This window comes from Balaenoptera physalus (assembly GCF_965194825.1).
Source record: "Balaenoptera physalus genome assembly, chromosome: 20".
NCBI classification, from domain to species: domain Eukaryota; kingdom Metazoa; phylum Chordata; class Mammalia; order Artiodactyla; family Balaenopteridae; genus Balaenoptera; species Balaenoptera physalus.
The window spans coordinates 37,080,955-37,108,428 of NC_138901.1; the positions used below are offsets into that span (position 1 = coordinate 37,080,955).

Sequence of the window (27,474 nt, forward strand, 5' to 3'; positions counted from 1 at the left end):
TATTTGCCATGGTGACACCCCCTCTGCCAGCCCAGCCTCCCTGTGCTGTAGGAGGATTTGGGAGGACCACCTCCGGAGCTGTCCAGCTCCCAGAGTTGGACAGGAGCACCAATCAATCCTACCTTCACATCAAACAAAGCCACATCTCCTGGGAAGGAGTTCGGTCTTCCATTACTTTGTTTTCCATTCTTTTCTATCCGATCACTGTAGCACCTTCTAATTTGACTGAGTAGCATGTTGAGATCATTTACGGCTCTACCCTGTTACCCTGTGGATGCTTTTACGCAATTTTTGTGATCTGGATTATTGATGACAGCTATACACCACTGCCTGCAGATGCCTGTGCACAGACTCTGGAAAGTTCCATACAGGGCAGAGGTTGCAAAGTGGCAGCTCATGAACTGGACAGAATCCACCAGTGTATTTTGCTTGCCCTACACAATGTTTGTTAATATTTTGAATCAACAGTTTTAAATTATGAAATTTCACACACTTCCAGCTTCTCTTTAAAAACTGTAAAGCTCTTGGCAATCCTGGGCTGCAATCCCACATGTTAGTAAGCAGCTGAGGCTGAGTAACTACTGTTCCCTTTACACACAGCATTTTGTCTCTATTTTACTGCAGTCTCCACCACTCCTTATTGCCTGACACAAGGCTTACTGCCCCACTTACCTCATTATCTGGCCCCTGTAGGCATTTGACTTTGAGACCTCAGTGTATGGTAATGGTATTGGTTTGAATAGAAGCTCCTTGGTGTCCAGAAAGTATGAATGCACTTGAGTTGTAGGTACAGCTAAATTCCAATTCCTTCTCCCTTCCTTTATGTCTCCTTCTCTTAATTACACTCTCTCCCCAAAATGCACAGCACCTTGTGATGAAGACTGAGCACCAACACAGTGCCCTTCCCTCCAGTGTAGCATAACACGGTCCCCTGTTAGCCTCCTCCACCAAAACCCTCATTCCATAGCACCTTCCTCACGGCTTCCCGGCACAGGCAGAGCAATGTCATGAGTTGATCTGGGACCATAACCGTGACGTTGCCATCACTTGAGTCACATTTCGGTGGAGGAAAAGTTAAGAGAACGTGGTGAAGTGAAATAATGTCTCTGAGTATTTTAGAAAAGAGCTGAGGCACTGGGAAAGGGAATGGAGTCTCTGAGGAAAAGTTGGAAAGTGCAGGCCACAGAAAGCCTATGAGACAGACTTGATCTTGGGGCAATGGACAGATGTGGCAGCACCTTACTGTGAAGAGTGGAGTGACCAGATGGAATGATTAACATGGCTGATCACTCGGGGTGGGGGGGACCTGGGGGCAAGAGAGCCCTCGGGAAGGTATGAGGGGGCATCCTGGGTTTAGGGTCCAGTCCCATCTCTGCTCACTCAGCATGCAACCCTGGGCAACAGTCATCCTCTGTGACCTTCAGATGACCTGAAAGCATCAGTCCTCTACTACTCTACTCAGCACCTAGCACTCTCCACCTGCTGTTTCTGAGAGGCCTTGAGGACAAGACCCTGCCCCTTCTGGTTGGAACCTTCCCCTGGTTGACAAGTTAGTGCTCCATCCATGCAAAGTATGTGCTATGTCAGCATCCCCTGGAGAGAATGAGCAGAAAACCTGGGCCCAGATGCCCCAAACTGATAAGAATGTCCAAAATGCTGTTTTTTTGTGATTGAGCCAGTTGTAACTTGTGCATTTTGATAGTGGGTTTTGATGAATTTAGATGAGTCTTTTTGTAAAAGAGAAGTAGACTCATAGAGTAGGGAAAGTGCCATGATGGAGTTAGTTCTGGTCTTTTTACCATAAGGAAAAGTGCCTTAACCCGGATTTCTTTAGAGGAGACAGGCTAAAAAAGCCAAAAGTATTGATGAGAAGTAAACATGGCTCTCCTGCAAGCCTGACTGGGCATGTTTGCAGCTCTGTGCTCCTAGGTCACAATCCAACAGACAGAACCATCAAGAGTGCGTTTTTGTCCAATAAATAAATGATGACTTTTATTACTCTCAGATACACTTACTGCAATAGGCTTAAGTAATATTGAAGGACCAAGTCCTTCATCTTACCTAGAGCTGAAACTTTGCAAAACTGGTAGATACTATACCTCCAACATCTCTTGAATCCTCCCTGGGGCCTAATAAAGTTGACACTCAGTGCATGGGCTCATTGCCCTTGACTCTTAAGTAAATGAACCTACTATGCAAGAGGCATCTTACTAGGTGTTTAAGAGACAGAAAAGGAATGAAACATGGTGCCTTCCCTCAAGGAGATTTCATTCTGGTAGAGGATCATCCTGTGATCATACTAATGACTAAATCAGGCTCCCATGGCTAAATCAGTGGGATAAGTATCAGGAGGAAGACCCTAAAAAAGTGCTATGGAAGCTGAGCTTGGGGAAAGTGATGGGCCGTTTCTGGAGCAATGAATGCCAGAGCAGAGCCTTAGAGAAAAAGTGATGGAAGAAGCTCACCATCTCACAGGGAAATACATGTAAATGTATGTGCATGTGTGTGTGTGTGTGTGTGTGTGTGTGTTTTCTTGATACTTCATTTTAACTCAGTGTGAATAGCCTTACCCCACGTTTAGCCCAGACCAGATGCAGAGGTGACCAGTTCCTGTTTCTCTTTATTTATGTGCCATTTCTCCTATTGTAGAGCAACATTTGGATAGAGAGTGCTTTTAATTTCTCTATTTTAAAGAAAGTCATTAGACATCATGGTCAAAGGTAACGGCCTCTGGGCTGGAGTCTCTTTACTACTACCATTCCATCACAAGTCCACAGGTAAGCTGCATTCCCTGAGCCTCAACTGCACCACCAAATATACATCTCCCTACCTTGCTGGAAAGACAAGACGCTAAGAAACAAGCTGTCTTTCGACAACCATTCAGAAAGCAAACAGTTTATAGAACAATTACACTGTGCCAGGCACTAGGCTAGGAATTGGGGTCCATCCAAACTCTCCAAACTACTGTTCAACCTGGTCTACCCTTGACAAATGGCTTTCAAAATAAGCATGCACAAAGCATGTGCCACCTTGGCCACATTCCCTAAAAGAATTTCTTCCCAAAAGGCAAGCCAACACAGTCCCTAAAATGCAGGGCAAATGAGAGTGTGCTTGACCATCAAAAGTATACTATCATCTCCTGGCCAGGCCCCACCTGACTTCTAGGAAACAGCCAGAAGCTCCTCCAATGAATCCCTAGACAAAAGAATCCATTCCAAGCTTCGACTAAGTGCGTTAACCAAATAGTCATCGATCTGATTACTGCTTAGCATGGACTGCAAGAGAGTGGAGACACGCCCCCTCCAACCTCCCCTCTCTGTCTCCTCTCTGTCCTGCCACCCTGTCTCCTCTGAGGACCAGATTTGAATCTCACCCCATTCAGGGGCAAAAAAGCCAACTCAAATCCTATCACAGCATCATCGATAAACTTATTCCTTCCCCACCGGCACCTCCTAAGACCCTAATTTTTTTTTTTTTTTACCATTTCTTTCATTCTTTGAAAGGGATTTCTTTGTCCTAACCCTGTTCGGTTCTTGCCCTCCCTCTCCTCCCTGCCCTGCGCCGCGCTTTGGCCACTCCTGCAGCCAGGCCGTGGGAGAGGCGGCCATTCTTAGCCTCCCGGACAAAGCCAGGTTTCCCTTGGCAACGGGAACCGTGTGGCGGTTCGAGAAGGGGTTTCCCTCCACCCACCTCCCACCCCCCCTCCTCCTCCACCCCCTCCCACCCCCACCCGCAACCTTCGGTTCTCTTTCAACTCAGGAGCTCACCCCCGGCTCTCATGGAGGCGTCTCTAACCAGGGTAGGAACACCACAGTTCTGAATATCGGTAATTGGCTTTGGAGACAATTGCTTTTGCATGGAACAGGCAGGAAAATGTGGGCAGAGTGGGCGAGTGAACTCGGGCGCCAGCATCATCCCGGGTCGGGCGGAGGGAAAGCTGGTTTCCTTTCTGTACAAGGAAAGGAAAAGTCTTGATCCCAAGTAGTTTGGGGCTGTAAAGTGTATCTTTATCTTTTGGGAAGTGGGAGAATGGGGAAGGATGGAAAGAGAGAGGCTTCAGGAGACAAGGTTTTACCTTGTTTTCTGCTTTCTCTCATCTTTTGCTTTTTGCTTATATAAAAAGGAGGAAATCAGGAATTGTTTCCATGTTAACATCAACTCTTGCTCAATATTTCTGCCCATACACTTGTGTACTACCTCTCTCTCTCTCTCTGTCTGTCTCTCTTTTCTTTTCATTGTTTTTGGATTTTATTGTCATCATGATGGAGAAGAAAGATTTGTAAAGATTTCTAAAGTTCAGCATGAACTTTTCTGGTCGGGCAGTCACCTGTGTGTGACTGAGCCCAGCCTGGGCACAGTTGAGACTGACTTACATGTCCCCTTACTGATCCTGCAGGTTGTGTTGGTATCTGAATCCCCATCACTGACCCAGCCTGATCCAGAAGACATTAAATGAGCCTTTGATGGAGGGACTGTCCGTTGTTGGTTGGGTTAGTAGTAATCAAAAATTTCTACGATCGTGTAGAAGTTTGTTGTTGACATCTGGGCGGCAGAGGGCCGGGTAAGGGAAACTGAGTGAGAAAAATAATTCAGCTCTTTTGTTTCATCCCAGGACTTCATAGGTGAGATCCATGCTGAAAAGGCTTCTGGAGAGGGACCCTGCACCTTAGTTCCCTGAAAGAAGCAGAGATGTTTACAAGTAAGGGGGGAAAGGAGGAAGCCACAGACCCCTTAATTCTCCTCTCCTTCCTTTTCTCTCCCTTCCTTCCTTCTTCCTTCTTCTCTCTCTCCACCCCTTTTTTAAAAAATCGTATCTATCATAGCCAGAGTAAGGCCTAAGCATAACCGTTTGAGGAACTTCTGAGAAGGCGCTTTACAGCCTCTTTGAGGTTAAACTGATTACTGCATTCGTCAATATTTCAATACCAAAAAAAAAATCTTACTGCATTTATTCCCTGTTCAAACTTCCAGGAGACTCTTTGAGGACAGGGACTCGACTGTTTTGCTCACTGCAGCCAGATTCTGACCAGTTACAGGGCCAGGCACACTTTGGATGACCGGTCAGTGTTTGTGGAACTGAATTGATTCTTAAAGGAGCAGCCTGGGGTGTTATTGGCTGATAACCACGTGTTGCATGGAGTGTGGAGTTAAGACCAGTCTTGTGTTCAGGAGACTTAGGCTCTGGACCGGCTGCGGCATTAACTTAACGGTGGGATCTTGGCCAAGCTATTTCAGCTCTCTGACCCTTCACCCAACGAGTGTCAGGGTTTGGATGAAAATAGTGTTTCTCCACCAAAAGTGTTTATCTGAAGTCTTCATGCTGCCTTCAAGCCTGAGGATAAGGGGGTTTGGTGGGTGGGGTTGGTGGTGGTATATAGTCTGGTCAGAAACAGCCCCTGCAGAGAAGGATCCACTTGCCCTCCCTCTGCTCCTGGCCATGCGCTGCACTTTGGCCACTGCTGCAGGCAGTGGAGGAGGTCAAGCAAGAAGTGGCTCAGAGATTGGAAACTGGAAAACTCTGGACCCTAGATGACCTCTGACATTCAGACTCATGAGACTAATCTTTCCCAGTTTTGTACCACCTCTCTTGTCTTGGGTACTTTCTAAGGGTGAGAGAAAGTAATACCCTGATTTTTTCTGATAAAGGCAAGCAAACTATCCTTCCAACTAGGGGACTAGGAGACTAGGCTTCTCACTGCTGAGAGATTTAAATCACTGCCTTCAGAGTGGTGAGCAACTGATCCCAAGCCAGTCACACTCTGTTGCCTCATTCCAATATCCTCTTTCATTTGTTCAACAATCAGTAGATAGTTATTGAAAGCCTATGAGGTCAGGCACCATTTATCAATGAATAAGACAAATTCTTTGCCCTAACCATGCAAGAGAGAAGAAGAAGGAAAAAAAAAAAAAAACACACACACAGATAAACATGATTATTGCCTAGTGTGATAGGTGGTGCTACAAGAAACACTAAAGAAATGTAAGGATACAGAGTGATGGATACAATGGCCAGGAAATGGCCTTCTTTTTGAGGAGGTGACATTTAAGTTAAGGCATCAATTCAATGAGGGAATGAGCCATTCAGATACTGAGAGAATAGTGTTCCAAGCTGGAGAACCATGAGCCCAAAGATCTCGATGTGGGAGTCTGCTTGACATGTTTTAGGCAAAGCAAAATGCCTGGGTCTGGAATGGAATAGGTGAATCAGAGAGGAAAGGCCAGAAGAGTGGGAGTGAGATAGGAGTCTTACAAGCCACAGTGAGGACTTTGGAGCTACATCATTCTGTTCATTTAATTGGAATGTCTTTATTCTATTCCAAAGTATGAAGGGAAAGCCATTGGACAGATTTCACATGGAAGTGACTGTATCTGATCACTCCAGCAACTGGGTAGAGAACAGGGTACCAGAGACAACATCTGCCAAATGGTTAGAGTGAACAGAAGTGAAACCTACATGGGAAACCACATGGCATCTGAGAAAACTGGGTGGGGTTGAATGGACCTGGATTTGAATCCTGACCTTGTGACTTACTCATTCCGTAACTTGGGCAAGTTATTTAACATATCTGATCTCTGTTTCCTCATCTGTTAAAGAGGGATCCTATTACGTACCTTGGTGAGTTGTGAAGATTAGGGAGAGGATGTACATTATCTCATAACAGATGCTCAAAATGATAGCCGTTATGGTCAACCGCCTTTGCACTGTTGGCCACCAATGAACAAGACAACTGAAGATGTCAGGTGTGTGGCTGGGGTCACACATCACCCTCTCTAAGGCACACTCCTTTGGGGAGGAGCAAGAGGTGGGAAAGGAAGTGAGAGGTGACTTGCCTAAAGCCACGCAGCTGGCTAAGGTCAGGGCTGTGCTGGGGTAAGGAGGGGCAGGTTTTTTCCTGCCTAGTATTCTTTCTTCCACACCAGGGGTCATCAAACTACCGCCCCACAGGCCGAATCTAACTTGTCCCCTGTTTTTGTAAGTAAACTTTTATCAACATGCAGCCATACTCGTCCATTTCCATACTGACTATCCTGCTTTAGCACCAGGAGGTCAGAGCTGAGTAGTGCCACAAAGCCCGCATGGCCTGCAAAAGCTAAACTGTTTATTCACTGACTCTACAAATTTGCCAATTCCTATTCCACACCATTCTGCTCCCTCAACTGGAATGGCTTTATTATATTTAACTTAGGTATCAGCAACTAGGAAGGGGACCCCATCTCCAGTTCTCCAAAACAGCAGGACTGAGAGATTCTCTTGGGGAGGGCACAGTCCTGGTGGAATAACACAGCAAGGGACTCAGGCCACTGGGAGCCAGCAGGGGAGCACTGGTCACCCAGGGAGGACAGAAAAGGGAGAGGATGAGGACTCGGGCCAATGGGGCAGGGGTGGGGATTAAAGAACTACTAAATCCTTGCCCTCAGCTAGTTCAGATCCCAGAGACAGCTATCTAAAACTGAGGTAAAGAGGAAACTCGAGGGCTCAGGAAACAGGCAGATGCAGCAGCTTTATTTGATCATCTTGGCTTGAATGTGCACTGATGATAGGGTGTGTCTGGGGGACTCTATCAAGGAGCAACCAGATTCCAGGCCCCCCCAGATGACTATCGCCAGCACCCTGAGAAACAGTGCCTGCTTATTCTCAGACACCACAGCTCAAGTTCTCCTGGGCCTCCCTGGAGGCTCCTCCTTCCTCTCTCAAGACTTTAGGAGTGTGTAGGGATGATGGTGTCTTGCCAGGGACCATTTCCTTGCCTGGCACTCAGGAAGGCCATAGATTGGCTTCACTCTCTTTGATCTCCAAGTTCCCACTGATACACTTAAGTAGACCCTTCTCCTAGGACTCCATTGGCTATAAACCTACTGATGCATTCGATCCCCAACCCGTGATTATTTACCTACTTCAAGGTTTTCATCTTGTGTTGGAGGGTACATTTATAGGTGTAAACTTATAGGTCAGAAAGCAATGGTGGCCGTACTTGATTGGACCTGTGGAATCCAAGCCTGAACTTCATCCCTAGGTGTTCCTCTAGACTCCTGGTTTCAGACTTCAGCTTGTTGCCATAAGCAGTGGAAACTGGGTTACACAGTTTTTCAACTCCAGGTAATATAAATACAGTACCATGTATTTCTTGGCACCCTTAACTTTCCAACCAGCCTACATGAAGAACACCCCAGCTTTTTGGAATGCTAAATAATTCATCAGACCCATCAGCCATGGTGTTGCAGAGCTCAGTAGGCTCCTTCCACTGATCCAATGAACAGATGTGCTAATTTTTCACTTGCTCGAAATGCTTCAGCCATTTGAACAACATGGACTTGGGGGCTGGATCAGCCATGCAGTGTCCTGACATCTTCACTAATTCACAGATCAAGCAACTCCCCTTGCTATACCCCAAGGGTTATCTTGCCTAATTTCTGGAAGCAGTTCAATAACTGTGAGACTGAGTGGCATGGCAGCTCAGTGCCAACTGGGCTTGCCCTCTGCACCCAAGACCTTTTAAAAAGGAAGAAAGAAAACTTTCTTAGGTTCCATCAGCTATGCCCTTCCCTTTGTCTTCTTGCAGGTCGGTGCTTAAAAGAGGTTAGGGCCACTTCAGGTAATGAAACTATAACAAAAGCCAGCAAATCCAGAACCCTGGTGGCTGGTGGTAGAGCTAGTAGCCTTTGCTAAGCCACTGGGGGCTCCAGGCCAAGCAAGTGGAACTAGAACCGTTCCTACCTTCTTGGCACTTACCATGGAAATGAGAACCCACTGAAATGAATTCAGCAAGCCTGCCCAAGGTGGTAAAGACGGACAACTAAACAGCATGTGGAGAGGAAGGGAATGTTATAGAAGGAGCCCTTGCTAAAAATAAATGATTTTTTACAAGTGTGGTTAATTTTACTGAGACTTAGAATTATGAATACAGCATGCATTTTCCCCCTAAAATAAAAGCTTTGAGAAAGTTTGATCTGCCTCCCATAAAAAGTTAGAGAAAAGGAAAGTATCTGTGAAAGCTTTTAAAGTTATGCTCATATTTCGAGTATGATAATCATCAGGAATGTTTAATGCGACCAGAAGTCAACTGATGTGGAATCACTTTATTTAAATCAATGTAGTCATTTGTGTTGCCCCATTAAAAAGACTCCCTAGCACTCTTATGTACGGAAAATATCTATCTACCAGGATCTAGGAGCAATCTAGGCAAAAGAAGAAAGAGAAGGAGAAGAAGAAGAATTAGAAGAATCAGAAGACGGAGAATCAGAAACAGAAGTAGTAGAAGTAGAGGAAGAAGAAGAAATAGTGGTAATAGAAGAAGGAGAAGAGGAGGAAGAAGAAAAAGAAATGGGCCAATTTCATTGAATTCTGTCTAGTGTGGCAATTTTCCTGTCTCCCAAGTGAAAACAATCATTCATTTTGTGTTTAATCTATAGCCAGAAAAATGATATTCCGTGCTAAGTATGGCATTTCATGTTGTGTTTAACCAGGATTGGAACCAGCTGATTGACTGAACCAGCTAAGATGGTGCCCTTAGGCATCAGCCTTTGAGATGTAATGACCTAATATTCATAAATCAGAATTGGGCATCTATCACACAGCCCCACCCTGTCTCCAGTTCACTTTTTACTTCCACGTAGCACAGTTGGGCTGAACAGATGGTGCTTATGCGAGTTCTCAACATTTCTTCAGCAACTCTTAAATAAGTATGAGAGTTAGAGCATTATCTTTGTCCAGCCAGCATTTATTTGCCAGATATAATTTGGTTCCCGTTTTACATGATGTTGACAAGTAGTAACCGCTGGGTGTTTCTGTGCAATGTGATTAAAGCTAGTAGTGCGTGAGAGCGTCTTTCAGAGGGAGTTCTCTCTAGCCTCCCTCTTTCCAAGACACACACATTAATAATTCTTTAGCACCAATAGTTACTGTTTTTCTTAAACATTGTCAGTCTTGCAGTCTGAAGAAAAGGTTTCACGTTTGGAGTTTGGGTTGTATTTTTGTTTATTGTACAGAAAGGCAGAAGGGCCAAGAGCAGCGGGGAACTGTCAGCTTCTCTGCGTGTTGTCAGTGCGGGGATGGTAATGGGAAGAGAATTCTTAAATTGTGGGATAGAAACTGGGGTCCAGTGGGGAGGAGTAATTAGAGGATTTGGCCAGAGGAGGTAGGGGCAGGGCAGAGGGCAGGACAGGGAAACGGGAGGGGTGAGGCATCTGGTGTTCATCTCCCGCTGTGTGTTTGCAGGGCAAAATGACCAGGGCACTTTGTCAAGGTACAGTCTGCGTTTGCAGACACAGATGGAGCGAGAAGGAGATTAATACATGTGGTTCTAACCACCTTTCATATCTTTACAGCTAAACATTATTTATAGAAATCAATTAGTCCTCTGCCTCTGCAATTTTATTATGAGGCTCTGTCCAAGTTTCTGGCAAGCTCTTTAAGAGTATGATTGATGGTAAACTTTCAGAACGAATAAAAAATGAACCCTCCCCTAGGAATTGGTGTAGTGGAGAGAAAGGTAAATGATAAAAATTACAGACTCTGCAAGTCACTAGGAAACTAATGTAGGATCAGTGTGGTCCTTGTTATACTATTTTTCCTTGGAGGTTTCCTTTCTCTTTCCTTTCTTTTTCTTTTTTTTTTTTTCTTTTCTTTTCTCTCTCTCCCTTCCTTCTTCCCTCCCTTCCTCCTTCCTTCCTTCCTTCCTTTCTCTCTCACCCTGTCCCTCTCCTTTTCCCTCCTCTCGGTCTTTGTCTCTCTGTCTCTGTCTCTCTCTCTCTCTCTCTCTCCTTTTTTGCACAAACACTCCACTGCCTGTTTGCTCTAGAAACTTTAGGAGAGCCTGATGCCTACAACTGAACTTGTGGGAAAGCAAAAGTTTATTCATTTGCCAAGCTAGTAAATGCCACTTTGATTACTGATGCTTATGCAAGATAAAGAATCCCAGGAAAAAATGGAACAGAGCTCTCATGTTTTGTCTTCTGGAAACTTTTATAAGAGATGGGCGCTGCCGATTGGCCTCTGTTAAATGAGTCTGGGAGGCAAGTAATAATAAGTATAAAATCCCGCTGCAATGAGTTCTATAGAAAATGCATATTGATTTATTCTCAAACTCTAGTCTTGGTGGTCGGCTACCAAAGCACACACCCCCAGATTTAGAAATGAAACAGTTATGATGCCTTGGATGTGAGGAAGGAATTATCCAATAAAACAAAGTTGTAAAACCAGGAGAGGACAGGAGACAGGGGCACATGGCATACAGGTCCTAACTCCTGGAATCTTGAGGCAGGAGATTGTTCTGTTTCGTTAGCTATTTTGAGAAGATAAGAGGGTTCCTTGGGCCTCTAATAATTAAGACGTTAGTGGTGGCAAAGGGCAAGTGGAATTAGAGGGGTTTGTTTGCCACTTGAAGGACTATAAAGGATGCTGGGAGACTTTGGGAAAGTTTCCTAGCCTCTGGTTCTATCTCTGTAAAATGGGAAGGATACTAGTACTCAGCTCAGAGGTATGCTGTGAGGACTAAGCGAGACCAAGCATTAAAGTGCTTAAGGTAGTCTCCTGTGGTAGCATCACCAGGGTTAAGAGGACTCAGAATGACTTTTCTCATTTTCTTAAGGTTTGGTGTTCAACCTAGAATGTGTTCCTATTTGTTAACTGTTAAATACACAGTGGTGCTAAATAAAAACTTTTTGACTTTAAATTCTTTATGTTTAGATGGCATTTTCCATTTAATCTGAGCTGCTGATGTAAGTGTATACAGGCTCTCTATAAATGCAGTTTAATAATATATGAAATATCTACTTTCCAAATATTCAAAAATTCCCCACACTGCACAGAACGTCTTCCAGCTTCCAGTTTGATGGAATCACCTAACACAGTATCTGATACCTAATATGTGCTTAGTAAACATTTTTTGTTTTTGGAGTTTTACAGATTTTTTTAATTTTTAATTTTTTTTTACAAGTTTTAAAGGTTACACTCCATTTAGAGTTATTACAAAATATTGGCTATATTCCCTGTGTTGTACAATACATCCTTGTAGCCTATCTTACACCCAAGAGTTTGTACCTCCCACTCCCCCACCCGTAGATTGCCTCTCCCTGCTTCCCTCTCCTCACTGGTAACCACTAATTTGTTCTCTATATCTGTGAATCGCTTCTTTTTTGTTATACTCACTAGTTTGTTGTATGTTTTAGATTCCACGTATATGTGATATACAGTATTTGTCTTTTGCTGTCAGTTAGTAAACACTTTTTGAATGACAAATGAATGCATAAAACCGACATAGGAAAATAAGAGAGAAATAAGCAAGGAAAAGGTTTTAAATAAAATTTTTATTAACTTTTTTTTAAATTCCAATAGAAAAAAAAATCGTAGGACTGAATTAGAAAAAAAATTTGCTTGCAAGCTATAGAAAATGTCCTCCTAATTTAAGATAAAACAATTAGAAGATTTAGGGCAGTTCTCAGAATCCATGAGAATGCTAGATAACCATGCTTGCAAAAATGCAGGATCCAGGCAGCAACCCTGGATTGTGTAGCAGATACTGTTTAGCAGCCTCATTGGTCAGCTTCTATCATTATTTTCATTCTAGTTCCACCTAAGGGTCAAAGTCTCAGGAGAAAGGCTAATTGACCTAACTTGGGTCACGTGACCACCCCACCACCACCCCCAAGGTAGGGTGGGGGTCTTATTTACAGTCCCATCAAGAGTATATAAAATGGGGAGAGGCTGTTCTCCTAGAGGAAATCAGGATGCTTTAACCAAACTAAAAAGGAACAGATGGCAGAAAATAAATGTTCACATTATAAGCTCACTAATATAGAGATGCAATGAATATGCATATGTATTAGTTTCCTAGGGCTGCCATAACAAAGCACCATATACCGGTTGACTTCAACAACAGAACTGTATTGTCTAGTAGTTCTTGAGGCTAGAAGTTCAAGAGCAAGGTGTTGGCGGGGTTGGCTCCTTCTGAGGGTTGTGAGGGAAGGATCTGTTCCAGGCCTCTCTCCTTGGCTTGCAGATGGCTGTCTTCTCCCTGTGTCTCCACTTGTCTTCTCTCTGCACGTGTCTGTATCCAAATTTTCTCTTCTTGTATGGACACCATCATATTGGATTAGGGCCCACCTTAGTGACCTCTTTTAATTTAATTACTTCTGTAAAGACCCTGTCTCCAAATACAATTACATTCTAAAGTACTGGGGGATAGGGAGTTAGGACTTCAATATATGAATTTGATGGGGTGGGGTGACAAAATTCAGCCCATAACAGCATGCTCTAAACACACTAATTTATTGAATAATCAAATTGAGTAGAACTATCAATGGACATACCCGTTGTGTCTATAGCATTTTTTAGTGAAAATAGAATAATCATTCAGCAAACTCTGCAGAAATCTTTGGTGTTCCAAATTTGCTGGTTGAGCTAATCAGAACAGAGATAAACAGGTTTTCTCCCCTCCATTATTCTCTATTAAAAACATATTTGATCCTTAGCTATAGAGTTGCTATTGGAGACTACTGAAATAGCAGACATATTTCTTTGGGAAAGAATTAAAAGCAGCCACAATAAAACTTAGCTTTCTAATATTGAAAATAAATTAAAATAAAAACATATTTTGAACCTTGAAAAATGAGAACTGGGGACCATGCTATATCAGAGATGCCAATTTTGCCTGTAAAAATTTTCAGAGATTTTTCTAGGAGCAGAGCCAAGCAAAAATGACTCAGTATCACCTCCACTACACATACAGATTTTCTCTTTGACTCTGGCCACTGCTAAGACCTGATGCTGTCCAGCTTTAAGCAATACACAAAGTAAATAGTGTCCATGCAGTGATGCAGAAAGCCCTGGCTAGATCCTGGGCTAATTAACTTGCATTCTAGAACTCCCAGCTCTCAGAGTTTATGGTTCTATGATTCACATTTTCTCCACACACACATTTGTGGTTTTCTTCCATTACCAATGTCCACTTTTGCTAGACCTCATCTTCCATACCTACTTTGCTCCTGAAACTTTAGTTTGCTAAAGAGGTAGTTGGCTCCTGAAATTTTGAGTTAGTTTGTATTGTTGACATCTTTGCAGGGGTGAGATGGCACTGTAGTGCCATGAGGCTTGGGCAGCAATGGGACTTTGCCCAGCCAGCTTAACGTGTCTGCCTTCTGTCTCCTTCATTTCCAATGCCTTCAAATATTAACCTGCTGGGCCTAGAAAACAAGCCAAAGAAACAAGCTACATGATGGAAGCCACCAACTCCCATCTCTGAAGAAGAAATCACCTAGAAATTTAAAACAGCTTTTGTTTATTATCCTTTACTCATCATATAGACATGACGTGATGTGCTTTGTGGGGTGTATGTATATTGGTGTTTGTACACATAAATCACATAAATTTGGCTAAATCCTCATCAGCAGTAGCTGGCTTGATTTTGACGTAAAAAGAAGTAGTATTCGCCTTTGTGTATCAAACAGTAAAAATTTAGACTCCAAAGCCTCTCAGAATCTGTCCCACCAACATCTTTTTATTCCTTTCTGCTATGGCCACACCCCACTCACCATGTTTTCCCCACCCCTCTGCATCTTTGCCTCTGGCGCTCTCTCTGCTGGAGAAGACCTCCACCATGCCTCAGCCCTTTAGAAATCCTGTTAACTTCTGATCATTTTTTGCATCTCAGCCCAGGCAGCAGATGCTCTGGGAATCCTTGCCTACCTACTTCCCTGATTCTTAGTCTCAGTCAGAGGTCCCTCCCCAACATCCCATAGTACGCTGTCCGTCTACACTGCATCTGTCCTCATGCTGTCTCATTGTTAGTTTGTTTCTACCCAAACTGTGAGCTCCTTGCGGGAGAGGACTGTATATATCACTTCATCTCCAGCCCCTAGCATGGGACCTGGTACATGATAAATGTTTAATGGCTAGATGGATGAATGAATGAATGAATGAATGAACAAATTAATGGTCTAAAAAAATTTTAAGTGAACAATTGGAGACACAGCTTTCTTAATATCAACAGTCTAAAAGTTCTAAAATCCTCTTTACTTGAAAGTATTATCAAAGTCCCTTCAATACAGATGAATGTTCCCCAGTTTCCAAGCTGAAAATGGTCTGTGATCCCCAAGGTATTCTTGAGGCCTCATATTACACAGTTCAGCCCATTTCTCAGGATAATGCATCAATTTGTTTCTCAGTAGAAATCTTCTGTCAGTTGAAAATACTCAGTGGTGGTAACTATTGCACAAGCCACAGTGGAAAATAAAATCCAGTATGGACTGCCAAAATTATAGCCTGCTTAAGAAGAAAAGGTAATATACATAACATGTGCATTATTATGGTGCGGTGAAAAGTACACTGGACTTAGAGCCAGAAGGCATAAGTTTAAACCTGGTCCTCACTGTTTGCTAGTTGGATGGCACTGGGCAGAGTTAGTTAATGTTTTCTCTAACTTGATTTTTGTCATATGAAATAGAGTTCACTCAAATTGCCTTATGAACTTTAAGTTCTGTGTCAATATGATGGAGTGAGAATTAATATTGCTTGAATACCTACTATGTGCCTGTCATTCTTTAAAGATGAGTAAACCCAAATGCAGTTTTCCCCCAAATCCACATGGGATCTATTTCTATTCCATCACATATTATCATTCTCAAGTTCATGGCTTAACAATTACAAATATTATTTAGAAAATATTTCAAAATTACCCAGAGATTGTGTTCCATGACATTACAATTGCTATTATATAGGCTGTTATTCTATATTATATAGACCGCTATTATATAGAGCATTATATAGACCACTCACTATTGTAAGCAGGATTCTATCTGGATGAGACAGAGTGTTTCCTATGTCTCATCTCCTTGTCAAGTGAAGTAGATTTGCCGGAAAGATACAAATGAGTGTTGTCTGGGTAATGTGTTCTACATCCCCAAACTTTTCAGCGTCCTAGTGGAATCTATGAAATGCCTGTGCCAGCAGTCAGCACCACATGCCCTCTTGTTGCCTCTGAATCAGCTGTGTGGGACGCTTGGCGTCATATAGCCCAAACATTCAGATGTTGGACTCATTTTTTTAATTTTCATATGGGTATTTGGCACTTAGAGAAACAGCCAACTTCAGCCTGGAATACAGCATCCAAGGATTGTTTAAACATGGGATTAGTCTGGGCTTTCTCGGGGGAAATGTTCTTTTTAACATCACTTTCTAGAGCAGTGATCTGATCTTGTTTATGAACAGCATCGTCAGTATTGTTAATAACAACAAGAATTCTTTCTCCTCTGTTGTAATCATGCTCATCTATCCTTTTCTCTTCCATAGCCCTAATTCAGGCCCTGTTACGTGATTCCTAATTCGATCTTGGAATTCACCTAACCCTTTCCCTGCCTCTGCCTTCCACATGTCAATCTGCCTAGCACACCCTCACCATCATTTCAATGCAATCTGCCCTACTGAAAAGCTTATAGAGCCTCCCTCTCACCTACACAATTGTTCAAATGCATTAGATCTTACAGAATCTGATGTGGAGAGGAAAAGTCCAAGAAAAGAAATCGGGTAGTCTTTTTCTAGTTCTGGTTGTACCATAGTCGAGCTGTGTGACCTTGGAGGAGTCACTTTCCCTCTCTGGATCATATTTACCTTACATGTGACATGAAATGATTGGATAACATCAGAGATGCCAGATGAGTAGCATTCAGGCACCATCCCTTTGTTATAGTGCCCTTGCAATTCATCATTCATCAATCCTTGCCTTTTTCCACTGAGCACTAATGAGCTTCAGAATCGTGTGTGCAGTCACATCCAGCAGACCCCAGTTAACCTTTGAGATCAAAGTCCTTTGATTTCCTTGGATAAGATGATCTCTGAGATTGCTTCCTGCTACATTCCACAGTTCTATAGTCTTCTTTCCATCATATTTGTCTACTGCTCCCAACTCAAAGCCCACACTGTACCCAACAGCATTTTGAACATTTCCTCCAAAAACATTTGGGACATCTGAGGCCACTGGAAAGCCCTTTCACTTCAGTCTCCAGTCCAAATCCCACTCATCCTGCAAAGCTCAGGTGAGCTCCACGTTCCTGTGAAAACTTCACTAGTGACCCCAGCTGGGAGTGATCACGCCTTCCACTCCTGAATCCCTGTAGTAGTTTTTCATTCAATTATAAGCATATATTGAGGACAAACTCTTTGTCACCTCGCTAATTCTTTTGACTGCTGTATTTAATGATATTTTTTGTGGCTCTCTTACCCCTCTATTAAACTATAAACTCCTGAAATTTAAAAACAGACAAGCTGTGTTCCAATTCTAGTTCTTCCTTTTAGTGTTTGTGAGTCCATAGATAAGTCATTGAATCTCTCTAATTCTTGGGCAACTTTCACCATATACTACACAGGGACTGGTACATCCTAGAAAATCAATAATTATTTGTTTAGCAGAAGGAAAAAGAAAGGAAAAAAAAAGACATACAGAGATAAATTTACTAAGACCTACCAGATGAGCATAATGTAAGGGGTAAATGAGAATATATATATATATATATATATATATATATATATATATATATATATATATATATAATATATATACACACACACACACACTATACACACATGTACACACACATATAACATTGTATGCTTTTATATATGTATATACAGGATTTTGAAAACCTTGGTTCAAATGTTAAAAACATGTAATAGAAACAGAAAACATGAATAGACCAATTACAAGTAATGAAAGTGAAACTGTGATTTAAAATCTTCCAACAAACAAAAGCCCAGGACCAGATGGCTTCACAGGTGAATTCTATCAAACATTTAGAGAAGAGCTAACACCCATCCTCTCAAACTCTTCCAAAAAATTGCAGAGGAAGGAATACTCCCAAACTCATTCTACAAGGCCACCATCACCCTGATACCAAAACCAGACAAATATATCACAAAAAAAGAAAATTACAGACCAATATCACCGATGAATATAGATGCAAAAATCCTCAACAAAATACTAGCAAACAGAATCCAACAAGATATTAAAAGGACCACACACCATGATCAAGTGTGATTTATCCCAGGGATGCAAGGATTCTTCAAAATACGCAAATCAATCAATGTGATACACTATATTAACAAATTGAAGAATAAAACCCATATGATCATCCCAATAGATGCAGAAAAAGCTTTTGACAAAATTCAACACCCATTTATGATTAAAATGCTCCAGAAAGTGGACATAGAGGGAACCTACCTCAGATAATAAAGAACATATATGACAAATCCACAGCAAACATCATTCTCAATGGTGAAAAACTGAAAGCATTTCCTCTAAGATCAGGAACAAGACAAGGATGTCCACTCTCGCCACTATTATTCAACATAGTTTTGGAAGTCCTAGCCATGGCAATCAGAGAAGAAAAAGAAATAAAAGGAATACAAATTGGAAAAGAAGAAGTAAAACTGTCACTGTTTGCCAATGACATGATACTATACATAGAGAATCCTAAAGATTGTCTATGAATCTACTACAGTTAATCAATGGATTTGGTAAAGTTGCAGGATACAAAATTAATGAACAGAAATCTCTTTCATTCCTGTAGACTAACAATGACAGGTCAGAAAGAGAAATTAAGGAAACGATCCCATTCACCATTGCAACAAAAAGAATAAAAGCCTAGGAATAAACCTACCTAAGGAGATAAAAGACCTGTACTCAGAAAATATAAGACACTGATGAAAAAAATCAAAGATAACACAAATGGAGAGATATACCATGTTGTTGGATTGGAAGAATCAATAGTGTGAAACTGACTATACTACCCAAAGCAATCTACAGATTCAGTGCAATCCCTATGAAATTACCAATGGCAATTTTTACAGACCTAGAACAAAAAATCTTAAAACTTGTATGGTGACACAAAAGACCCCAAATAACCAAAACAATCTTAAGGGAAAAAAATGGAGCTGGAGTAATCAGACTCCCTGACTTCCGACTGTACTACAAAGCTACAGTAATCAAGACAGATTGGTACTGGCACAAAAACAGAAATATAGATGGAACAGGATAGAAAGCCGAGAGATAAACCCACACAACTATGATCAACTAATCTATGACAAAGTAGGCAAGGATATACAATGGAGAAAAGACAGCCTCTTCAATAAGTGGTGCTGAGAAAACTGGGCAGCTACATGTAAAAGAATGAAATTAGAACACTCCTTAACACCATGCACAAAAATAAACTCAAAATGGCTTAAAGACCTAAACGTAAGACCAGATACTATAAAACTCTTAGAGGAAAACACAGGAAGAACACTCTTTGACATAAATCACAGCAAGATCTTTTCTGACCCACCTCCTAGAGTAATGGAAATAAAAACAAAAATAAACAAATGGGACCTAATGGAACTTAAAATCTTTTGCACAGCAAAGGAAACTATAAACAAGACGAAAAGACAACCCTCAGAATGGGAGAAAATATTTGCAAATGAATCAATGGACAAAGGATTAATCTCCAAAATATATAAACAGCTCATGCAGCTCAATATTAAAGAAATAAACAACCCAATCAAAAAATGGGCAGAAGACCTAAATAGACATTTCTCCAAAGAAGACATACAGATGGCCAAGAAGCACATGAAAAGCTGCTCAACATCACTAATTATTAGAGAAATGCAAATCAAAACTACAACGAGGTATCACCTCACACCAGTTAGAATGGGCATCATCAGAAAATCTACAAACATCAAATGCTGGAGAGGGTGTGGAGAAAAGGGAACACTCTTCCACTGTTGGTGGGCATGTAAATTGATACAGCCACTATGGAGAACAGTATGGAGGTTCCTTAAAATACTAAAAATAGAATTACATATGACCCAGCAATCCCACTGCTGGGCATATACCAAGAGAAAACCATAATTCCAAAACACACATGCACCCCATCATTCATTACAACACTATTTACAATAGCCAGGTCATGGAAGTAACCTAAATGCCCATCGATGGATGAATGGATAAAGAAGATGTGGTACATATATACAATGGAATATTACTCAGCCATAAAAAGGAACGAAATTGAGTTATTTGTAGTGAGGTGGATGGACCTAGAGACTGTCATACAGAGTGAAGTAAGTCAGAAAGAGAAAAACAAATATTGTATATGAATGCATATATGTGGAATCTTGAAAAATGGTACAGATGAACCAGCTTGCAAGGCAGAAATAGAGACATAGATGTAGAGAACAAATGTATGGACACCAAGGGGGGAAAGCAGGGGGTGGGGGTGGTGGTGGGATGAATTTGGAGATTGGGATTGACATATATACACTAATATGTATAAAATCGATAAGCAATAAGAACCTGCTGCATACAAAAAAACATATAATTTATCACCATCCATAATATTAGATAAAACATTTATTGAGTGCCAGTTTTGTGACAAGAACTTTACGTAATTTGGACTCTGGCATGCTGTGGAAAAGCAGTGCAAGATTTGGAAGCAAATTAAACCTGTGTTCATAGCCCTACTCTTTCACTTTTGGTGACTTTCTGTGAGTTATCTGACTCCTCTGTACCTTCATGTTTTATACTAGAATAAACTACAGTGTGGTGCAGCAAGAACTCCAGAATCTTTCAGGGGGTTAACATAACAAATGTGTCTCATTCATGCTATGTATCCATTGCAGGAGAGCAGGAGGCTCTGCTCCACACAGTCATTCAGGGACCCAGGGGACGGAGGTTTTACCATCTCGCAGCTGTGTCATCTGGAACATGTGGAATTCCTAGGGCTAGAACAGGGCAAGAGACTGGAAGTCCTCACACCAGCAATTCGTGCCCAACACAGAAGCGACCTGTGTGATTTCTAGTCACAGACCCAGCCTCAATGGGCCTGGGAAGTGCAGCTGTCCATGAACTCAGAAGTGAACCAGACCTTGGTGACCATTAGAAATGTATGATGAGGATAATAATGACTACTTGATAGGACTCTTGGGAGAATGAAATGTAAGAACATCAGCAAGCATATAGGACAGGCATCAGCAGCTGTTGGTGCCTTCCCTCTTTCCCTCCTGATGAACTGGAACAAGTTGTATGTTTATTGTTATTCCTTTTCCAAGTTCATGTCTTTGCACATAATGCTTAATAAATATTTGCTAAGTAACTTTAATAAGAAACTCGCAATTATTTTCCATAAGCTATCTTAAATTCACAGGAAATGTATTTTGTGGTTGTAGAGTGATCATCAATTGCAAGACTCATTTAACATTTCGGGTAATTTTTACATCTAGAATATCCATAGGTATCAAAAGCACTTGCTTTTGGATTTTTTTGGTCTGGTTTGGTTTGGTTTTTGTTTTTTTCTTTTCACAAGCACTTTCAGAATTCACACAACTTGTTGATAAGCCTATATTTCATTATTATTATAAAGCATCTTGTCAGCATGAGGGTGTTGGTTTCATAAAGGTGCTACTTTCCTGCTTTTTCCTTTCTAGTAGAATCCAGACTGGGTTCAGGTACCCTCCTCACCACCTTGCAACCAGGTGCCTGTGGCACCACCCCAGCTCCAGGGGAGGGCCTGAGTGATTTACAGATGCTTGCTTTCCCCAGATTGGCTCAGGAAGGACGTTGTGCCCCAATCTGCCCCATGGAACAAGAGGGGAAGTGTGCTGGGTGGCTTGTGGGGAAACTTTTCTTACCCTGAGAGAGAGCGAGAGTGAGAGAGAGATGGATGCTGCCTCTTCCTTCTCTGATTCTGATTGGGTTGAATGTGACTCTGGAACCACTGCCCACCAGCCCGAGGATGAGTCCGAGGCTGAGGTCCACAGAGCAGAGCGATGTAAAGATGAATCAGTCAATCCCCAGAGCTGGCACTCCCTGTTTTGTGAGATGATAAACTGCTTATTTTTTAAGCTAATTTGAGTTAATGTTTTCTATTACTTCTGGCTGAAAATATCTTAAGTGAAACTAATACCGTTATATATTAAGATTTACTCATTCATTAAACAAACAAGTAAGAGCGCACTGGGTTGGGTATTTGGGAAACAGTGGTGAATGAACACTGAGAAACAGCAGCCACCGGCACAGAGCTTGCAGTGCAGAAGGGGAGACAGTGATGCACCAAAAGCCTGTCCTCTGTAGCCCACCTTGTTTCAGGAAACGATAGCACCGTCTAACAGCTGAGCTTCCTAGAAACCTTGGGGTCATCTAGGACTACGATTTTTCTTTTTCCATCTTTCAACAAATGTGTTTGGCCACACCCTCAACATCTATTCAGAGTCTGTCCATTTCTCTATTTCTCTGGTTCTCTTCATTCTAACCACCCTGGTCTGAGCTACAGCCACTTCTCCAGCAGTTAGCTGCAAACTCCCTCTCCGTGTATACATGACTCTGATCTGTCATACCAGCCAGAGCTGCACTGTAGAGGAGGATGGAGGTCTCCTTGGAGAGGCTGAGGAGTGAATGGGTAAGTGGAGATTGCAGGCTCTAGAAAGTTGTTTCTAGAATGTTGACTGTGAAGAAAAATAGAGATGGTTACCTTTGTGGAGTGGTGGTCTCAAGGGAGTGGTTCTGTGTCAATACAGTAACAACAGAGTCTGCTTGAATAGTGTGGGGAGCTACCCAGGAAGAAGGGGTAGGGGGCGGAGTGGAGATGAAAGAGAAAGTGGGCTCCAGAGAGAGTCACGGGACAGCATCCGGAATCCATCTGGGAGCCTGGCCTTGCGTCAGCTGCGGGCCATGCTCTCCTTGGTAACAAAAGGAAAGAGGCAGAGGAAGTAAGCAGAGGTAGGGAGGTCTGTGGACCTGGCAGGAGAAATAAGGCATTTCCATTTGGGAGTTCCTGATTTCTTTATGGGATACGAGGTAGTACGTCCAGCAAGAGGGAGGAGGAAGAGGAGGGAGGTTGTAGTGTGCGCAGGAGACTTGAGGGGAGAGGAAAGTAAAATAATCATTGACTAGAGTGGTAGAGGACGCTTCCTGGGGATGCCTAGGGTCGTTGCCAAACCGTGGTGAGGGCTCACCTAGAAGGTGAAGGTAACAGATGCGCAGTGAGCGTGCACCGCGCCAGTGGCCTCCGCGGTAGACCCTGAAGGCTCTTGTGCTGGGATGCAGCAGGGGAGAGCAGTGCTGCCCGGAAGACAGCCCTCAGCAGTTCCAACAGAGCTGTCTCATCGACTTTGGCCTGCCTTGTGATATGCTAGGCATCTCAGGCTGCAGAGATTGTGCTAACAGAAGAGAGGCCCTGATCAGGCCCATCTGGAAGATCCGTGGAGATCAGTGTCAGCTCTGCAGAGGAGAAGAAACTTTGCAGGCCCCCATTCTGGATCCTGAGAGTTTGCTCCTGGTCTGAGACTCGGGGGTTCACACCACCCCCCATGCCGCATCTTGAAAAGCAAAAATGGAAGTATCTTCAAAAAATGATCTCAGAGGTCAAAGAAGGTAATGATTAGTGAAAGCACCCTTTCACTCACTCAGCCAATGTGTATTGAGCTCCTACTCCATTCCAGGTACTGCCAAGGATTCAAAGAATAAGGCAGGTCCTGGTCCCTACAGGGCTACCTGCCCAGAGAGGGAGCTAGATACCCAAGCAAAGAATCACCAGCGCATATACAGAAGTTGTTGTAAGAGCTACAAGAACATAGAGGAGCAAGTGACCAAGTCTGTGGGAGGCAGAATAGAGGGGAGTGAATGTTTGAGCTGGGTGGGTCATTAGGAGGGGCAGGCCAATCTTTGTGAAATGTCCTGAAATATCCTGGAAATAAGAATAGCTTCTAAACTCATCTTCTGCAGCTGGAAGGGCATGGAGAGCAGGAGGAGCTCCTGGGAACTGAGTGTTTGGGGCTGGACCCCGAGGAGGAAGAGATTTGCAGGAGTAAAAAACTATGAGTCCCGGAAGGAAGCAGGAGAGGCATCATGAACTCACTAAGTGAGCAATGGCCCCGGGGGTTTCACCATGAGGCCTCCATTAAAAGGACCCCAGGTTCTTGGCCTTCTGTCCTTCCCTCGGGCCTTTGCAGTCATTCTGTCCTTTGGCAGAGATGAGGGACTAGATTTGGAGAGACTAGAGTGAGTGGTTTTGATTCATGCCAGGGAAAGAGCAATGTGCAGACGGGAATCCTGTCTCCAGCATTAATTAGCCCAGCAGATGGGCCCGGAGCCTGTTTTTCCCTCTGACCTAAGCAGCACCTTATATCCCAGGAGGCTCTCTACAAACCAAGGGTCTGCAGCAATGCTTATAACAGTAATGCGATGGGCAGCCAGTGGCATTCCAGGAAGTCGTGTTGTTTATCTCCAAACTACCTCTCCATTTGTGTGTAAATGAGTCACATGATTCATTTTCCATAAACAGCATGGGTGAACAGAAGGGGAAAAAAAAATCCAAAGGCTGGGACTAGCATTTCACTTTGTGGAAACTGCCAAAGAAAAGTTATTTTCTTCATTTTGGCATCCCGCTGAGAAGAGGCCAAGTCTCCGAAACAAGAGGTTGTCCACAGCTGGGTCACATCACCCTGAGTCTGGGTCTTCACATGGACCCAATAAGACTGTCCAGACACAGATGTCAGCACAGATGAGAAGACAGGAAACAGCAGGGAAGCATGTGACTGAAATTCAGACTCTACCCAGCCCAATACTGAGGGCTTGAGGAGGAAACTCCCAGGAGAAGAGCTAGTAAAGGAACCAAGGAGGAGGGTCTCTGTCTTGGCTCTGCTATTTGTCACTCTGAGATTTAACCTCCTTGATCAAGACCTTCCAGAATTTGACCCCCAGCATCCTTTTGTACTTGTTATGTCTTAGTCCACTTCAGCTGCTATAACAAAGTGCCATAGACTGGGAGGCTTATAAAAACAGAAATTTATTTCTCACAGTTCTGGAGGTTGGGAATTCCTAGATCAAGACACTGGCAGATTCAGTGTTTGGTGAGCCCCTTCTTCCTGGTTCAGAGACAGCTGTGTTTTCACTGTGTCCTCACATGGCAGAAGTGGGGCCAGAGAACTCTCTAGGACCTCTATAAAAATCTCTTATAAAAAGGACATAATTCCATTCATGAAGACTCTGCTCTTATGATTTAATCACCTTCCAAAGGCCCAATCTTCAAACACTGTCACATTGGGTGTTAGGATTAAACATCTGAGTGTTGGGGGGACATTCAGTCTATAGCAATAGCAAAAGCTAAAATGACTCTGGTTTTCACTGCAGGCTTACTATGTTCTTGTCACATCTGTGGAAGTGTATATTGATTATCTATTTTATCTATACTCTCCACTTATCCTTACTTCACAGGTAAGAAAAATAACTCAATCTGATTAAGTAACTGTGGCCCCTGATCAGACATCTAAACATAACAGAACTTGGTTTCAAAACCATCTCTATCTGATTTGAAGCAATGGATCTTTCAGAATAGGCCACAAAACACCATTCCTTTATTTACTTTTTAACTTTAGGGAGAAAGGTATATTCCTCGTTCCCTCAAAAACTCCTGCAGTTTCCTTCATCTGCATCCTTGATATGAGAACCCGAAAACAGAACACAGCAGGTGCCAACTCAGAGTCCAGAGCCGAGCTGAGCCTGGGGTCAGGAGCCAGGGAGCTGCTGAGGAACTGGAAACAGGAGCAGGGGTGCATTTGCTGGGACAAGCTATTTGGCTGGGCTAGTCCATCTGGGCCCTGAGAGCTCCTAAGAGGGAGCTGGTCGGTCCCATGCCGTCTTGAAGGCATTACCTGCCACCTCATACTTCTGGTCAGGAAGTCATCTGTAAGCAGCCGACCAAGAGGGCCAGACCTGTCCTTGGAGCGCTCACAGTATCTGATGTGGGCACCACACGTTTAGCTCTTGGCAAGCACTGCACTATGTGGTTAATTTGTAGTCCCTGCCACTGTGATAAAAGGTTCTAAAGGGCAGGAGCTGCCTCACTGGGGTTTATGAAACCAACATGTAGCCCAGCGCCTGACCTAGAGCAAGACTTCCAAGTACAAATGTTGATCAGTTTACTTTACCAATTTCCTTATCTGACCCCAAATAAAACCACTGAAACTGGATTCTTTACCAGAACAGGTTGGAAATTAGTCAGTGTTTTATCAACTAACTCTAAGAATCCCAGTTTTAGAATAGTGTCCTCAAATGTTGGGTGCCTGTGAATCCCACCCTCTGCTCCCTCTTGTTCTCCCCTGTGACCCTCCCTGTGGTCCTTGGGCTCTGCCATGTTGTCACCTGGTCACTGCTCATGCCCACTCCTGCCTTCAGCCTTTGCTCTACCTGTTCCCTCTGCACAGAATGTATTTCCCCCAGATATTGTCATCGTTCACCTCCTTGCCACTTTCAAGCCTTTGCTTAACTATCACCTTGTCCGTGAGGCTCTCCTTGACCTTCCTACCACCTGGTTTTATACTGCCCAGACATCTGTATTTCCTCCTCCTTTGTCTTTCCCCAGAGAACTTGGCACTTTCCAACTTGCCATATGCCCCAGTCTCCCCACTGGAATGTAAATCCCAGAGGGCAAGGATTTGTGTCTGCTTTCCTTACTGCTGTATCTCCAGCACCTAGAACAATGTCTAGCACAGAGAAGGTACTCAAGAAATATCAGGTGAATGAATTAATATACAAGAATCACCTGGGGAACCTAGAAATACCAATTTCTGGGACACACGATAGAGTTGCTGATCCGAATATTAATTACCTGGCTGATACCTTCCACCAAGTGCCCTGAACGCACGTTCTTGGTCAAGGTAGAGCCCTCCTTCTGTTCCCTTATACACCTGAGTCCTGGGAAAAGCAGGTGAGCCGCGGTCCCTCCATGCACCTGCCAGACGCCTCTGTGCTCGCAGTGCCATCCGGTGCCAGTGTTGCCTTCAAAGAATCCTCGGGTCAAGCTGACACCGTGGGCAGTGCAGTTGGGAGGGGAGGGATTGCGTTCTTTTCCCAGAGGCAGTCGCCTCTGTGCCCGCCCTCATCCATTTCCCGAGCTGGCCAGGGAGCCAGAAGCCAACGGGGCAGCAGTCCTTTGCTGGCAGTCCTGCAAAGGCTTGTATGCCCCCTCAGCCCTCCAGTGACACTTGTCCTCAGAGCCTCTGGCAGCTCAGCTAGGGGACACTGGGAGCTGGTGCCACGTGGAATCCCCAGCAAGAATTCGGGGCAGTCACGTTCTGGGACAGCTGAATTAGAGGAGGCGGGAGAGGGTGAATTTGGCTTCCAAACCTCCCAAGTGAGCGATCTTTCTAGTGACTTGTTTGAGGCTTCTTTGGCTAGCCCGGATGCAATTACTTGCATTACCCTTCCTTGTGAGGCCCCCTGTGCCCTTGAGACGGCCCCTTCCCCTTCTTGCCATCCTCTTTGGTGATTCATGGTTGCTTTCTGCCATGTGGATCAGCTGTTCATTCCTGTTAAGGGTCCTATAATTAGAGCACAAGGTCTGCAGCTCCTTGCTTGGATTTTGCCCAAAGAAGACTCCAGGGGCACTCACACCCCTGCCAACCCCCTTTCACATCTATTCATTAGCAAGAATGAGCTAAGATTGATCGCCCCAGAC

General features: G+C 43.4%; 1 protein-coding gene and 1 long non-coding RNA gene across 3 annotated transcripts in view; one reads left to right on the plus strand and one right to left on the minus strand.

The window, feature by feature from the left end:
• Positions 1-27,474, plus strand: part of ANKFN1 (ankyrin repeat and fibronectin type III domain containing 1) — a 427,590-nt gene that overhangs the window by 81,747 nt on the left and 318,369 nt on the right. The window contains exon 1 of one of the 2 annotated variants that reach the window (XM_082439937.1): positions 3,786-3,799. The exons of the other annotated variant lie outside the window; for it this stretch is intronic. The gene's annotated coding sequence lies outside the window, so the exon portion shown is untranslated. Of the gene's footprint in view, positions 1-3,785; positions 3,800-27,474 lie in introns of those variants that run through there. 2 annotated transcript variants of the gene reach the window in all.
• Positions 1-27,474, minus strand: part of LOC309649789 — a 404,889-nt gene that overhangs the window by 45,229 nt on the left and 332,186 nt on the right. The gene's annotated exons all lie outside the window — the stretch shown is intronic.